The sequence below is a fragment of the Protopterus annectens genome, chromosome 10.part0 (genome assembly GCF_019279795.1).
Source record: "Protopterus annectens isolate FY-2018-M chromosome 10.part0, PAN1.0, whole genome shotgun sequence".
Taxonomy (NCBI): Eukaryota; Metazoa; Chordata; order Ceratodontiformes; family Protopteridae; genus Protopterus; species Protopterus annectens.
The window spans coordinates 1,285,656,520-1,285,673,549 of NC_056744.1; positions in this window are offsets into that span (position 1 = coordinate 1,285,656,520).

Consider the following 17,030-nt stretch of genomic DNA (forward strand, 5'->3'; position numbering starts at 1 on the left):
GGCCAGGAGCCACCACGCTTATGAGCAGCTCCTCCACTCTGGTGAGGGGGGGATGAATGGCTACCCCACCACCTGTGGCAAGCTGTTGTCGACAGATATCAGACGCACGCCACCAGACATGTCTAATTAAATCACTGCAGTGATGGCGTACCTGCTCATATGTCCGGTTATGCTTGCCTATGTCATTTACCCAATGAACAAGATCTTGCCACAGTGCAGTCCGCTCATTCTGGTCCTGGCTGGCTCTAGAGAACAGCAGGGTGTAGTGCTGCATCAGGCTGCTGTGTATTTTGGCTTCCTCTGCAGCTGTATAACATGGATTTCTTTGGTGGGACATGCCCCTGGAAGACAATTAAACAAGATGTGTGAGCAAGTCATGTGGCACACTTAACATTCTAAAGTACAGATATCAATTAACTGCCATATATAGCATCTGATTGGTTATCAGAGGATACACACGTTCAATACCATATATTAGTGCTCAGGCCACAACTGGCTGACAGTGCCTGGCACACTCTATATATCAAACCATGTTCTGCACAGCAGCAAAGAGAAGCCAGTATGTAAGACTATATACCAGTAAATGGCACACTGTATGTGATACAATGCACTACCTAGCCACAGGAGGTATATATCAAGCTAATGCATAAAGAAAGATGTCATCCATTGCAATGAATATAAAGTACAGTTACAGTATTACCAGTATACCACCCTAGTCGTTGATGCCAAACACCTGCCTAACGTATGTGCACAGTTGTTAATATAAGTGGCATACTGCTGTACTAGACTATACATGTTGCTAGATACACACGTATACCCTGTAACACACATATAATTGAGGGCATGGTACAGGTATAATTATACACACATCAGACATACATACAATACACAAATGTATGCCAACCCGGATGAGCTTTACCTGTGTACCATACAGTACTGTGTGTCACTACTTACAAAACCTTATGCCTGAGGTATGTAATCTGTGAGGACTACAGGGAACACACAAAACAGTATTTCCAAGCAATGTGAACATACACCATACTGTACTGTTTAGGTCTACAGCTTCAGGTAGTACTACAGTTCATATGGGAGTTGAATTCACCAGCAGTACCACTCACTAAGCATACATGTATTGCTTTAGCCTACAATGAGACACCACAGTCGACAACAAGGGACTACGTCACACCGTATGCCATATTACGTTTTCTGCCTAGCAATAGCATACACATCTTTTGCTGGGATCACAGCTAGGACACAAACTACCATGACAGAAACAATTTCACACTAAGCTATCACACCTTTACAGAACTTGCACACATTCACCAACACATTCACCATCACACTCAGTCAACCTCACATAGCAATTACTGCACTAAGTACATGTGTGTGTGTGCATCATGTCATAGGTAGGTAATACGCCATTGGCCCTAGGGCCTACAGCAGCCTAGCCATATGCTACCCTGGCCTTTGACACACATGTAATTTAATTTCACTTGCCCCTGTCAACCAGAGCCACAGAGGTGATTCCCGGGGTGTATTTCCTATCTCCCAACCAATCATCAGGAGTATTTATGACAACTGCTAATGAGGAGCTTTGTTTGCTATTGGTAGGTGGTTTGTTCCAGAGTATGGCATGTCTCTGAGATAGGAATCTATCCCTCCAGCATGTGCTGTTTAGTGAGCTGACAAGGTTTAGGGCCCTAGAGCGTGTATCTGGGAGGGATTGTAATATGTTTACGTGGAGGATGTCCAACAGCTATGGGTGTGACATAGCTCTGTATGTTAGGCAGAGGTCACCTCTGGGTAGGTGATATGCAACACAGTCTAGCTGTGGTTTTGTGAGTCGGTCTGCATAGGGCATCTGTTTGAGGCCGGTATTACTCTTTGTGAGGTATGTCTGTGGCCTTTCCAGTTGCTGTAGTTGTCATGTGAGGTACATACCACACGGGGCATTGTACTCTATAATGGGTTTTAAGTGTGATGAGTAGAGGGGAACACTGACCTATATTTCCCTAGATGACACACCTTTTGTGATGACGTGTACCACGTAGACAGAGTACATGACTAGTGTGGCACTGTGATTATCAAAGGGGAGCCTACTGTCCACCTGTGTCCCATGTTCCCTTATCACACCTTCACACCTTCGGTGTTAGGTAGACTACCACCTATGTGGTAGTTAATGGGTACAGTGTTTTGGCAAGAAGGGATGGCACTGCAGTGTTAACACTGAGCTTCAGTCCATACCTTGGTCACCAGGCACCTGTTGCAGTAAGTATGCCCCATGTCTCTCTCTGTCTATATATATATATATATATTTAAATACATATATATATATATATATATATATATATATATATATATGTATATGGGTCTACTTCTTTTGACCTAACCTTCATTTGCCTGACACTCATTTTCCTGACCCCATTTGACTGAAATTTCATTTGCCTGACACTTCATTTGCCTGACACTTCATTTGACTGACAAGTATTATTAGCAAGAAAATGGAATATGCCCCCTTCCCCACTGCAGTGCGACCCTGGAGTTAGAATATATAGTTAGGGGGTGTGGGGGGTGAAGCCCCCCACTTCATTTCATATGATATTGTTAACTTTTGATGTAATATTGCTTAGTAACAGAAAAGTAAGTGGGGGCCTTCGCCCCCCCCACACCCCCCCCGTTGTGGGGGGCACCCCCCCCTAACTATATATTCTAACTTCAGCATCGCACTGCAGTGGGGAAGGGGGCATATTCCATTTTCTTGCTAATAATACTTGTCAGGCAAATGAAGTGTCAGGCAAATGAAATTTCAGTCATTTGGTCTCAGGCAAATGAAAGTTAAGTCAAAAGAAGTAGACCCATATATATATATATATATATATATATATATATATATATATATATATATATATATATATATATATATATATATATATACATACATACACACATACATATAAACATCCATTGCTGTACATATAGATGTACATATAGGCACATATACAGTCCACTTTTCATGATGGGAATATCAATTATGCAACAGTTGTGAGATATACAGTTATGTAATAATATTGCACAGTGTTGTGCAGACTGCATTGAAGGTGTCCTTAGCCCATGTAGCTTTAGCAGGTCTCACTGGCTGCAACACTGCAAAACTGACGAAACATACCCACAGCGTTTAACCACCACATGGCATACACCAACACTGCATGCTGTTTTCTTTGCCACACACTACAGCCTACATAGAAATATGCACATAACCTTCAACAACACATATATATATATATATATATATATATATATATATATATATATATATATATATATATATATATATATATATATATATATATATATATATATATATATATATATATATATATATATATATATATATATATATACATATATATATATATATATATATATATATATATATATATATATATATATATGCATATATATATATACACACCCTTCACAAACAGTTGCAGTATGTCCCTTGCCCTATGCACATGTACAGATACATATAGATACGTACTGCTGCCACATATGGATGATTCACAGTTTGTAGAATACTCTTCAAAAACATCTACTACATGCCAGCAAATACATATGTGTTACATACCTTTCCTTTGTATTTCTCTGTTCCGTCTGTTTTTAAAGGAAATACATTTTTTTTTTTGGTTTGGGTTTTTTCTGTCTGTTGATGTTGCTCTTTCTTTTTCTGTGTCTGTCTGTTTCTGTCTCTTGTGTCTGTGTCTCTGTCTCTGTCTCTCTCTCTCGCTCTTGCTCTCTCTCTCTCTCTCTCTCTGTTGCTGCAATGAGATTATTGCATGTGTGGACAGCAAGTACAGCCTGCTTTTCTAGGTATCTGCACATGTGCATGTGATGGCCTCTGCACCAATTGGTGCCCACCATTTACTAATTGCATGCAGCCTGCTGTGTGGTAATTGCAGTACTCACTGTCATAGCAGCCCACTGCTATAAAATGCTAACTTAGGTAGGCGTAGCCCTTTCAGCTTTCCAAAGTGGGGCCCATGCTTGTTTGCTGTGGACACCGTTTTGTCAGTCAGAAGGTTGGTATACTTCTTATATCTGAAGCTAGGGTTGTAGCCAGTGATTTACATGTTGTACTCAGACAAGAATGTCCCTGCTTTTAGTACACACTTGTCAGTGTAGAATTTTACTCACCCCTCCAAATGCTTACACAAGATACATGGGAGTATGTACTTTCTTTTCTAATTAGACAATTAACTGCCATACAAAAGTAGTTATTGCAATGTATTCTTCTGGCACATAAACTGTTTGTGAACTACTATACTGTAAATATTAATTAACTCACTTTTGAACAGTTTGTTGTTTATTTGTGTTGACATTAGCACAGGCTGCTCAAGACAACTGGACAAATTTCAGTACTGAGTATGCCTACCTACATCCTTGGTAGAGCCTGAATACACAGGTATATTGTTCTTTTGGGTAGGGGTGCAGAAGTACAGACAACATTATATATTATTGTGTGATGTTTATCTTGCTGAACATACAGGGTTGCTATGTACCTGTTAGTCTATCAAGGCAAGTAGTCTGTCTGCGTAGCTCCCACCTGTGGACATATCCAGATGGTAGCCAGAGGTTATCCTATTATTCTTTGTCTGTGCTCAACACCGGTCTTTTCAGCACTGGAACAATGGCATTGTCACAGTTGGTTGCTACCAATACATGGCTACATCCTTTGATATTTCTGTGTTGTACTCCTACATAAGGGTATGCTTGTGGGACTCGTTCCAAAGCTACTTGCAGAGTGTGTAACAGCAGAAAAGCTGAAATGCCTGTGTGTTTCTGCCTCTGCCAGGCCTCTGATACACTCATGTATATATTTGAACAGCCTCAGGGAAAGGTACATATAAGTGAGGTACACCTGTAATATATTACAGACATTAAGTTGAGACTGTGAGAGAATCAAAGTAAATGTATTAATACACCTTTTCTGATGCGCAAGCAGTGTCTACTCTTACTTATTGACATTATTCATTAAGTGTAATTCCCCACTTTTCTGCCTAACGTCAGTACTTTTCAGAGGGATTCTAAGGGACACAGCTATCATTTGTTTATGAATCAGGGACATCCCTGAAAAGCAGTCACAGATGGGAAGTATGGCCTCTGCCCTATTCAAATATGCCAGTGTTTTTCCTGCTCTGATACTGTGTGGGGTTTGTAAAGTGCTACGGTAACATTATTTCCTGCTAGAATGGCTGGTTCTCTTTTCACAGTCATGTCATGCAATTCCACAACAACTGCTGGTAAAGATCCACAGAACAAGATTTGTGTTATAGCATTCCTATTTTCCCTTTACATTCACTCATTGTAATGCATGATATATTTATTACAGCACTAACTTGTTGTATGTCTGCTGTGGCTTAGTGGTACTTCATGCAGTGTAGTGTGTCCAGGGTTCGAGACTGACAGAGGTGTTTTATTTTTCTGCTCAGCAGAACAAGGGCCCTGCCATGCAGAGTGACTAAGGCACTTTTAAGCAGTTGTAAGCGGGTTTGCTCGAGTTTGTGCAAAGCTTAGCAATACTTAGCTAAACGCAAACATGCGCACACCCTCTCAAACCCGCTAACTACTGCTTAAAAGTGCTTCCTCCTGCTAACCCCCGCTCTAATTTATTTGAAAGAAAAGAAAGTGGGGAGATAGGAAAGTGGTGAAAAAGGGGGCACAAAGAGGGAAAGACAGTAGGGAAACCAACTCGTGATGTGCAGGACAAGTGTAGGGAAGGTCCATAGCTGCCCATTTCTTTACCAGCAACAGCTCTGCATATGCTAGAAATTGGAGTGAAATTTGAAACCTTCCACCCCTGAGAGAGGGGTGAGGACAACAAAGTATGTTGTACTGCCAATTATAATTATCAGTTTACATGCCCAGCGGACATGTGTGCGAAATGGGCAGCTATGTATGGGGAGTAGTTTTTTTGTGGGAACAGATTGCCCTTTTTTTTTTTCAGGTGAGAGTGGAATGTGAGGTAGAGGAAGTAGGTATATTTGGGGAGATAGGTTGGGGAGGTAAACAGACAAGACAAACAAGACACATACAGGGGCAGAATATGACACATGGGGTGGGTGAACACAATTGACTGGGAAGGATGTTTGGAAATCGCAAGCCCATGAGCCCACAGATGGTAACAGTGGAACTGAGATCCCCACCCATGGGCAGTCACCATTGCACCTTCACAGCCCGGAGGGTGGGTGTGCTGGGGGCTGCGGAGGAGGGGCAGGCTCACCCATGAGTCATGCCACTCTTGCCTTGAGCTGGCATAGGGGATCAGCGACTGAACGCTGGATCTCCCTACGCACCACAGCCCGGACCCTTCAGAGGGTGACAGGTGGCCCTTCTCCGCCCACGCTTGCACGGGGGGATGAGCCCCATCCTCTGCAGTGCTTCCACCCAAAGGTGGAACAGGACCAATGGAGGAGGGGAGCCCGGACTGGGCACCGGACCTGCTGGTGCCAGGTGCAATATCCAGCTGAGGAGGGACAGGTGGGTCCGCTGGGACCAGCCTTCCCATACGTTTTGTGTTTAGGTGTATTTAATTACAACATAGACAACAGCATTTGAAATTAGTTGTAACAGCATGCAGTAATATTCCCATTAACCCAACACACCAGGGTTCCAACAGTTGAACAGCAAGCATAACACATGCATATATTGAATGACAGTGGACATTCCAACAGCATGCAGGGATGATTGGTGGCAACAGGCCACCAAGATTGTGGTGTTTGAACAGGGCACATGCATCAAAGTAAATGCAAATATTTATAGAACAATAGGACATATGTCCCAACAAATGTTTTGAGATTAGACATGCCCAGTGAGGTGTGGAATTGCATTGTTTATGCACATACAGTAGGGTGTAAAAAGATACCTCCATTAACATCTTATAAGTACTTATAGTTTATACTACATTCCTATTGACTGCAGGTGTATATCCCCTACATGTATTATTACACTAGGCAATGTGCATTAGGTTGTGTAATGGGTTTGGCTAGTTCATTATATACCTAACCTATATCTGACATACTAACTGTCCAGGATGCAGATGATACTGCTACGTAGTTATATCTTTTATTTCTATTTATATATCTACATATCTGGATGTGTTCAGTGACATTTTCAGTTATATTTCTACAGCCCCCTACATTTCTAGCAGCACACTCACATTTCTGGGGAACACATTAACAAGCTACTCATGTATCAGGTTTACCTATACATGCCAGCCATTAACCAACTGTTGAGGACTGTATATATGCTTCACAGTTACTGGCACTTCCTTCATCCACTTTATATGGGACTGCCCAACTGTGGGTTGACAGTGCTTAATACAACAGTACTATTTATATAATGCAAGAGTACAGCAACATTTCAAAGTAAGTGACATGGACACAATCCAAGTATTATACCTTTATTAATTACATTACACACTTTTCTAGATGCTCTCTCATTTATTTGATATTACAGTGCATGCAGAAGACTTATTCAAGATGTATTATACCTTTATTAATAGGTTACAACACTCTTTTTCAGGCTCGCTCACTTATTTTATATGACAGTACATGCAGAGATATTATTCCGGACATATTTTACCTTTCTTAATGGGTTACTGCACTCTTTTTCTGGCTCTCTGACTTATTTTATATAACAGTACATGCAGAGGAATTATTCAGGGCATTTTATGGCTGTATTATTGGGCTACAACACTTTCTTTCAGGCTCTCTCACCTATTTTATATAACAATACATGCAGAATAATTACTAACCTGCCTGATGGCGCAGCCTTAGCAGCCTATTTGTATAGGCTTGCTGATTCACAGCATGGACACCTGCAGCTGTGAAGTAAATGAAGGGATATTGAGACATACCTATCCATTATATAGACTACAATAGCATGTCTTACATACTTCATTCCATGGCTACCTATTCAGTAGTGGGGCATCTTGCATGTCACAGTCCTCCTGTATCCATCAGTTTAGTAGGTCCTGCTTCCGTCTCTTCAGGTCTGCATGGTGGTGACGGACCTGCTCACCAGTCTGAGGGACACCTGTGGCACTGGTGAGATCATGAGCTAACCAGTTCCAAGCCTCTGCTTTGTACTCCGTCCCTTGAAACTGGCCCTACAGGAGTCTTGACTCATGATGGTGGACAAGAAGCCAAACCATGTATTTTGACTCCTCGATTCCCCAGCGTTGCGCTCGAAAGCGAGTACCCTCTCCAGCACCAGCCATTCTGACTGCAGATGGGAGCTACAATAAGTTATGGTGAGTATTCCTGCCTATGGAGCTTAAATATGCCGCATTTCCCGCACTTATTTGTGATTGGCCGCTTTTGAAAATTCTCGGCTAACAGCAAACCTGCTTAGCAATGGTTAAACTTCCATTTATAAGTATATGTATGTTAACAGTGCATGTTTATGCTAAGCTGTCATGGCTTAGTGGTTCAGTACTTTGATTATGGTGCACAGTGTCCTGGGTTCGAACCTTGTCATTGCTTTTTATTTTACTACTGTACAGACAGGCTAGGGGGTGTGGCTGTGTTTAGGCAACTTTGCTCTACGTTGTTCCACATTGCCCGACTGTGCACTGGTTAGCGTTGTGCACAGCTCCGTGCAAATCTATTGCGCTAGGTAAAGCGCTGCTTAGCTATGGGCAATTATATTGCGCTAGCTAAAATGCTGCTTAGCTATGGGCAATTATATTGCGCTAGGTAAAATGCTGCTTAGCTATGAGCAATTATATTGCGCTAGGTAAAACGCTGCCTAGCTATGGGCAATTATATGTCAATATTCTTAATGCTGCTCACCTTCCTATATTTATATATATACATTTTGTTCACTAATGCATAGGCCATTTCAATGCTTTTTGCTAAAATTTCATTCATATATGTTAGGAATTATTTTATATACTAATTTGAAACATAAAAGAGACAGGGGAGTGGCGGGACTAGAACCGGGCATGCCTCCTGTTTGTGTGAAGGCTATACCACTATGCTATTGCTATTTGGCTTGATTTGCATAAACATTTCTTATTATGCTCTTCAATGTCGAAATTGCTAACTGCAGCTAAGCAATGGGCACACCCGCGCAAACATGCGGAAATATGGGCAGCTATATAAGGAATTATAAAAAAAAATTAAAAGTTTACATTTTACAATTACAAAGGGGTTTAGTATGTGGGGATGTGTAGTGTTTGCTATGTGTACATTTCAGCGGACTCGCTCATTGCACTTGGCATTTTCACATTTATATGGTTGCAGGGGTGTGGATATTTGGACTGCTCGGCAGTCTGACATGCCCCCTGCAGTCTTACACACTCCGTGTTAGCCTTCCAGTTGAGTCAGCACCCTCATGTATATGCATGACGTGCTGACATCATAGTCTTAAACAGCAGTCTCTGAGTAAGACTTGGTTAGTCTTACTCGGAGGATTACTGAATCCCCCCCTGTAATGAAATTTTAAAACCTTTTATTCTCACTTACCAAAAATGAAAGACACTAGACTCTTGAAGTTCTCATCCATTACCTGTTGCACAGGTGTAAGTTACAGGATTCCTACAGTTCTTTATGCATATAATTAACAAGCTTAGATTGTATGGCCAGATGCCTTGGGCTAACTGATTTTACAACTCATTGGTCAGTGATTAGAATATTAAAGGATGGGGCCAATGTAACACTGAAGGTAGAAACTCAAGATGCCTGATTGTGACCCACTTACTGAGGATTTTGCTTATAGGGATAAGAAGATCAGTGTAGGACTATTAAATTATTATTTGTGTGGCTTTTATAGTCTGTGAACTAATGCAGTCACTGTGGTGGGGAGATTTTATTGTGGCATTGATAACACTATTGTGTGGCTAAAGAAATCCAAAAATGATGAAGCTGGAAAGGAGCAACAAATGTACTTAAAAAAATCAAAAGTCTTAGCTTTGTGCCATGTACACAGGGATAGGGCATCTCAGAGTTTATTAGATGAGGATTCCCCTTGCAAACCTGCAGTTATACTGCCGTTGGGGCAAGCACTGATGCCTGCAGATGCTAATGCTATGCTATGGATAGCTTTTGGTAGTCAGGGTATAGCTCATGAGGGTTTCATTTCATAATCCTATAGGACAGGAAGGGCTTCTGATTTGGCCAGTGAAGGCTGGTTGGTTGAGGTAATATAGACTGGTTGGTTGAGGTAATAAAGTTGTTGGGCAGATGGATATCTAATGCATTTTTGACTTAAATAAGATGACTATTATTTTATATTTTCTTTAGGTCCCAGACACTTCCTAATCCAGGAAATGGATCTGCCAATGCTCAAACTCTCCTTGAAAGCTCTCTACTTCACCTCCCTAATCAAAGTCTTCCTCTCCGTTATACTTGTACTGTATCCTGTTAGATAAATTGCAAAAAAAAAAAAAATTTTTACTTCTATGTTGCTTTTTATACTAACTACTACTTTTAAAAATTATTGTGGCTGTAATCTAGCTGTTTTTAACATTTTATCTACTTAAATAATATTTGTAATGATGACAAAAGGTAATCTGTAAACTCTCAAAAATGTCACTTGTATGATATCTGCAATTAATGACTAAATGTTATACGTACGTACTGGAGCTTTTCTCCCTGGGCCTCTGCTGAAAAAGGGCTTCAGCTCTTGTCAGACATTCCCGGTCAACAAATGTAAAATAAATAAAATAATAAACAAATAAAATAATTATATCCCATTTCTACATCTGCAGAGAAACATCTGCTGCAACAGCCAGAGCTAATGGCCTACACATCATCCTCAATCCCACACTTTGATCAGAGGTTTGGCAACAGAATTACAGCTTGTTGTGGCTTCAACTGCTGCTGACTATAGAGACATTATTTGTCTGTGGCAGAGTGCCCAATGCATTGATAATCCACTTGGGTGACAATGGTTTGTGATAAATTCCTAAATATATTTTGCTAGGTAATATTTTACTGGATTTGACTTTTTTATGTCATTTTTACCCAGATTTACCAATATTTTGGTTCTTGATTTTTATGGAAAGGTGAATATAAACACACCACTATTGAAGTTACCCAAAGATTTTTAAACCATTGTGAGGCCAGAGGAGTATCTCGGATTGGTTTTAGTGTAACTGAACATCTTTCCAGATCCTGTCCAGATTTTCACCATGGTGATGGTGTGCTCATTTGAATGAGTTTGTTTCAGACTTGTTTAATTTAGTGAAAGCACTGTGTGTTTTTAAACTATTGTGAGGCCAGAGGAGTATCTCGGATTGGTTTTAGTGTAACTGAACATCTTTCCAGATCCTGTCCAGATTTTCACCATGGTGATGGTGTGCTCATTTGAATGAGTTTGTTTGAGACTTGTTTGATTTAGTGAAAGCACTGTGTGTTCAAAAATGTAAGTGTATATATATATATATATATATATATATATATATATATATATATATATATATATATTAACATGAAGCACCCCCTGCTGTTCCATGCTGCAGTTTGTTGGTACTCACCAAGGGAGGAGAATTGGTCAAGTAAAATTATGATTGCTGAGTGAGCCAAGGGGGCACTGTGTATACAATCCAGTTGTTTGGGAGAAATTTGGGAGGAATTGGCCAGCAGGGGCAGGTGGATGCCAACCAGGAGTTAATGGAAAATACATTTAGATATTAACCTCAGGTTTATGTAGTGCTGATTCTAAAATGTTTCAGATGAATGTTTTTTAGTTATGTATGTGATTATTTAATAAATGTCTACACTGGCTATTGGTGTATTGTCATATTCTTTGTGGAATGGAAAGTCAAAGAGATGACAAAGCCAGATAATGCATGTTATCACCAGAGCACAAACATTATTTAACAATATATCATCTTTAAGGTCTGGGTAATGTAGAGTTTAGCTATGGCTCGTGTGCTTTGGTCTTGAGGGTGAAGCTTGAGTAACCAAACAATGCCAGCTTTAGGTAAACAAACATTACTCATATCTAAACATGATATACTGCTATTGTATAATCATGTTTTTTTCTATAAAGAAATACCTTACTCTTTGATGAATGTCACTGTATGAAAGCACTTTTTCTGCTCCATCTGTTTGAGTCCTGTGGGGCTTACTTTACATCTGTCTCTCGTGTGCGAACTGACACATGTACCATGATTTCATTCAAAGTATTTTTTTCTTCAGGTCTGTTTCTTTTGTGCTCTTTTTCTGTTTTTGTTAATTTTTTACAGTGCATCTTGAGGATCAGAAACTGTCTACTTTGGTTCAGTTTCTCCTAACTGCAATGAAACCCTTTACAATCAATAGCCAGTTCTCTGTTTAATTTGACAGGTGTATGCTTAATGTTGGGCAGGTTTGGGTTCTTTTATGACTTGAATTTTGCTGTAGGTAATGTTCTAATTACAGTGAGGGAACACAAGAGTGACAAATTGTCATTCATATTTTAGAATATTAATTAGATTGCATTGTGCAATAGTTTCTATAACACATAATTTCACCACTATGACTTAGATAAATGTTCTTATCACAATCTTGCAGTCTGTTATGATCAGTCAATCATTGCCAACAGTAGGACTAAGGCTGCAGGCATTAGGCAGCTTAACATCATAAATGTTTAAAGCCAGCTCCTCCATGGCTGCTACACATTGAACTACAACAGTAGAAAAACACCTCCAAAGCTGCTTTCAAAAAGTCTGTTTGGTGACAGAAAATAGCATTTTTATGCTATGATTAACTTGTATTTATTTACTTGAATCTTTTAGTAATTCTCTTGAATGGTTTAAGTTAAAATAATCGTTTTTGTCCTTTGTGGTGAGTTTAACATTTCTTAACCATCCAGTCATATCTGTTTTGGTGTATTTTCCTACAATACACTTGTATGTGTGTTTTTCTTGATGCTTTTTCACAGTTGGTGTTTCAGTTATTAGAACTCTGTAGTTGTTTTGGTCAGTTGTTTAATACTGGAGAAAAAAAAGCTCTTAAAAATGTAAATCTGATGAAAAAATTCTAACATCTGTGTACTGTTTTTTTTTTGAGTGCACTATTTATATATGACAACTGTTTACAGGAAAAGCAGTTCTCTGCTGTTTATATTTGCACATTGTTTACTTCCACAATGATTAGTGGTAGTAAGAAAAAAACTGGACATACACTGGAGACATAAAAAGCTAAGAATTACTGAAAACGAAGAAGCAATAATCACACAGGACCATCTAGTACCAACAGCTAAGAAGACTGAAATAAGAAAAACAGATGTTGTAGCTGAAGAAGAAAGAAGAACAGCAGCATTTTGTGTTGAAGCAACCAATGACTATACTGTCTTCTCACTTTAATTTCTCCAAGTCTTTTTGGTTTCTAATACCGTGACAGGGATGGACCTCATTCCTAAATCAAAGTATGTTTAAATTTCATGAAATTAGTATTGCTTCAGTCTTTGGTGTTAGCCAAAAGTACTCCTCGCAGCACCCACAATGTCCCCAGAACTGACTCTTGTAATCTATATAGAGTTACATGTATCAGGGGTCTATATCACATAATCAAATGTTGACAATGTCGAACGCTCTAAAGAGGGAAAATGCCAGAACTCGAACTTCTTATTGTGGGGGGCTGTGCCGCCCCCCCCCCGCTAAATATATATTCCACCTCTGAGATTGCACTACAATGAGGAAAGGCAAATATTCCGATCTTCATTGTACTGCAATCTCAATAACAGAACTTCAAGTTATGGCATTTTCACTCTTTAGAGCAACATTGTCAACATTTGATTACATGATATAGACCCTATATCAGTCGTATATCTAAATACAACTGTAAATTCTCTTTTTTTATGAGAACCATTGCTCCTACTACTACTGCTGTAACTGTCTGAGTATCCTTCTCCCACATTTACCTTGTTTCTGTCTGCAAATTCTGTTATTTTATGACTTTGTGTCTCTCTGTACATAAGACAGTGTAATCACTGGGTGTAGCAATTTCAAGGATTAATGTTACTTTTGCCTTCTTTTCATAGACTACTATATCTGGTTTTCTTGCATCTTTTTTTGAACTGTTGGTAATGGGTGATCCCATGTGATACAAACGTCATGCTTCCAGTGCTTCTCAGCTACTTCAATATTGTAATATTTGCACAAACCCCAATGCAACAGTCTTGCCACATTATTATGCCTTTCAGTGTACAGGCCTCTGCTATTAATGTATCACACAAAGCAACAAGATGTCTGACTGTTTCCAGTTCTGTTTTACAGAAGCTGCATTTGTCTGTCTCTCCCACATGTTCAATGGACTTTGTAAACCACAGTGTAAATAGTCCATTTTCTTGGGCTGCCAATGTTAACCTTTCATGTTTTGGTTTAAATTCACTTCTAATTAGCCCCTCCTGTGTTCTCCTCCTCCTCCTGATCAACATGAGGTTGTTCTAGGAGTTTTCTGTACTTACAATTGTATTTATTTCTTTTCCACATTTCTTGCCTTCTCATTTGATCCTTTTTCTTATATTATTTCTTTTGTTTTTTGGCACATTCATTTGCTGCCTTTTTTTTGTCTACTTCTGTTTGATTTCCATTCCTGCTTGACATCAATATGCTTCTGCTAAACTAAGCAGGGAAGTCATCTTAGGCTTGTTCTTCTCATGTATTAAAACTTTAACTATCTTTGGACCTGGTGAGGTCAGCAGACATGCATGCAGCCTATGACTGCAGACCTATACATGTAATCAATTTCGAGCAAGCCCATGCCTCCTTCAGAAAGAGGAATATATACAGTAATCTTGCTATGTGCTGATTTTTATATATCATTTGATAAGAATGAAGCATTTTTTGTTTGTTTTCCTGTCCAGCTGATTCAGTACCATCTGGGGCCAGTCAGTCATCCCAAAACTGTAAGATAGAACAGGAAGAGCAAATTGGTTTATAGCTTGGACTTTGTTCTTAGATGACAGGGCTGTTTTCAGTACTCACTTTAGTCTTCTAACATATTCCTTACTGAGTTTTGTTTGCATGTCTTCATATTTTATGGTTGATCCTTCATCAGCTCCCAAATAATTATACACTCCCTCCTGTTCAAGTTTCTTTATATCCCATTCCTGTCCCAGACTGATATTTTCTTGATGCTGCAATTTTCCTGTTTTATATGTTACTTTTGCACATTTATCAAGACCAAATGACATTCATATATCATCTGAGAAAGTTTTGACGTCTTGAAGTTGTACTTTCAGCTCCTCATCTAATGAACTATACAATTTTAAATCATCCACAACAAGAAGATGAGAAGTCTTTACACATTGTTGTTTTCTGAGATCCAAATTGTAACCATGACCTAATCTGTTAAATAGACAGCTTAATGAGTTATGGGCAAGACAAAAGAACAGTGGTGACAAAGAGTCACCCTGGAATATCCCCCCTTTGAATTTTTATCCCTGGGATAATTATTCATCCTTTGGCATGGCTTAGCTGCAAAGTGGTCTGCCACTGTTTATGGTCACTGTAATGGAATTGATCAATACAGGCTGTATCTTAAACATTTGTATGCATTCCTTTATCCATGAATGTGAGATGCTGTCAAATGCATTTTTGTAATCTATCTGTTTCATACTTTTCTTCTCAAAGAAGAAACTATTAGAGTTTTCTTCTAAAGGACTATAAACTCTGGCAGCATTAATTCCAGCATAATGTTTATACATCCTTTGAAGGTAAGTTATTGGTCGATAGTTTTTAGGATAGCTTACAAGTTCACTTTTATGGAGAAGTATAATTTTTCCTGTTGTTAACCAGGATGATCTGTCTTCTTCATTATCATCATCAACCACCCCCCTTTTTTACCACTTTCTACATGGGGTTGAGGTGTCATGTTAACTGTTGCCATCTCTCTTGATTCAATGCCACACTCTTGCCTTTTTTGACACTTATGCCTAACTATCATACATCTTCTCTCACACAATCCATCCACTTCATTGCTGGATGCCCTTGTTTCCTCTTACTTTCTTCCTATCTGTTGCAAATCTTTTTACCAGATTGTCTTCTGTTTTTCTACAAATGTGCCCAAACCACTGTAATCTGTTCTCTTTGATCTTTTCTGCAATTGGGGCTACTTTTGCTTCTGCTCTTATGTTCTCATTTCTTCATCTGTCCCATAGTGTGCATCCTACCACCCCTCTCAGGCATTTCTTCTCCATCACCACTAGATTCCTGAACTGCCCTGCTGGTACTGTCCAGTTTTATTTACCATACAGTAGTACTGGCTGCATCACGGTTTTATACATCTTACTTTTCAGCTTTTTTGTCTTTCTTCTGTCATATAATACAACTGACTCTCTATGCCAGTTGGCTGTAGCCCTATGATTCTTGCTTTGACCTCTTCATTCAGACTTCCCTTCTCCTCAATCTGTCCACCCAGATACTTGAAGCTGTTTACCTGTTCCACTATCTTCCCTTCTATCTCAGTTCTCATCTTCTTCTGATTTCCCCAGGTTGCTGTCATTATCACTGACTTATCTGTACTTAGTTTCATCCAATATACCTTCAGTTTTTCATTCTGTGTCTGTTCAGGTTGTGCATATACGTAGTTCCTACTCATGGCTAAACTTTTAAGTCAATATGTTAATACTTTTAGCCAGAAGTTAGGTACTGTATCTGGGCTTGGGGGTTTCCATTTAGAAACTTTTCTTAATTTTGTGTCAATTTCTCTGGTTGTACTTCATTCCATTTCATATCCTGTACATTTGAACTTCCCACTATTTGTTTTACTTCTTCTATCTATTCAGTATCTTTGTTATGTTTCACAGAGTCTTCATAGATATTTCTCCAAAATGTGTATATCTCTTCTTTTTTTTATGGTGTTTGTATTACTTTTGATTTGTTTCCCAGTTCTCTATAATACATTTTGGGTCATCAATGAATTGTTTATTTTGTACTTTTCTTTTATGTTTATCTGCCTATATTTTAAGTTTTTTTTCTGCCTGTGATAATATCTTTAGTTTCTTATTTGCAATAGTGTACAATAAATCCTGGTCTGTTA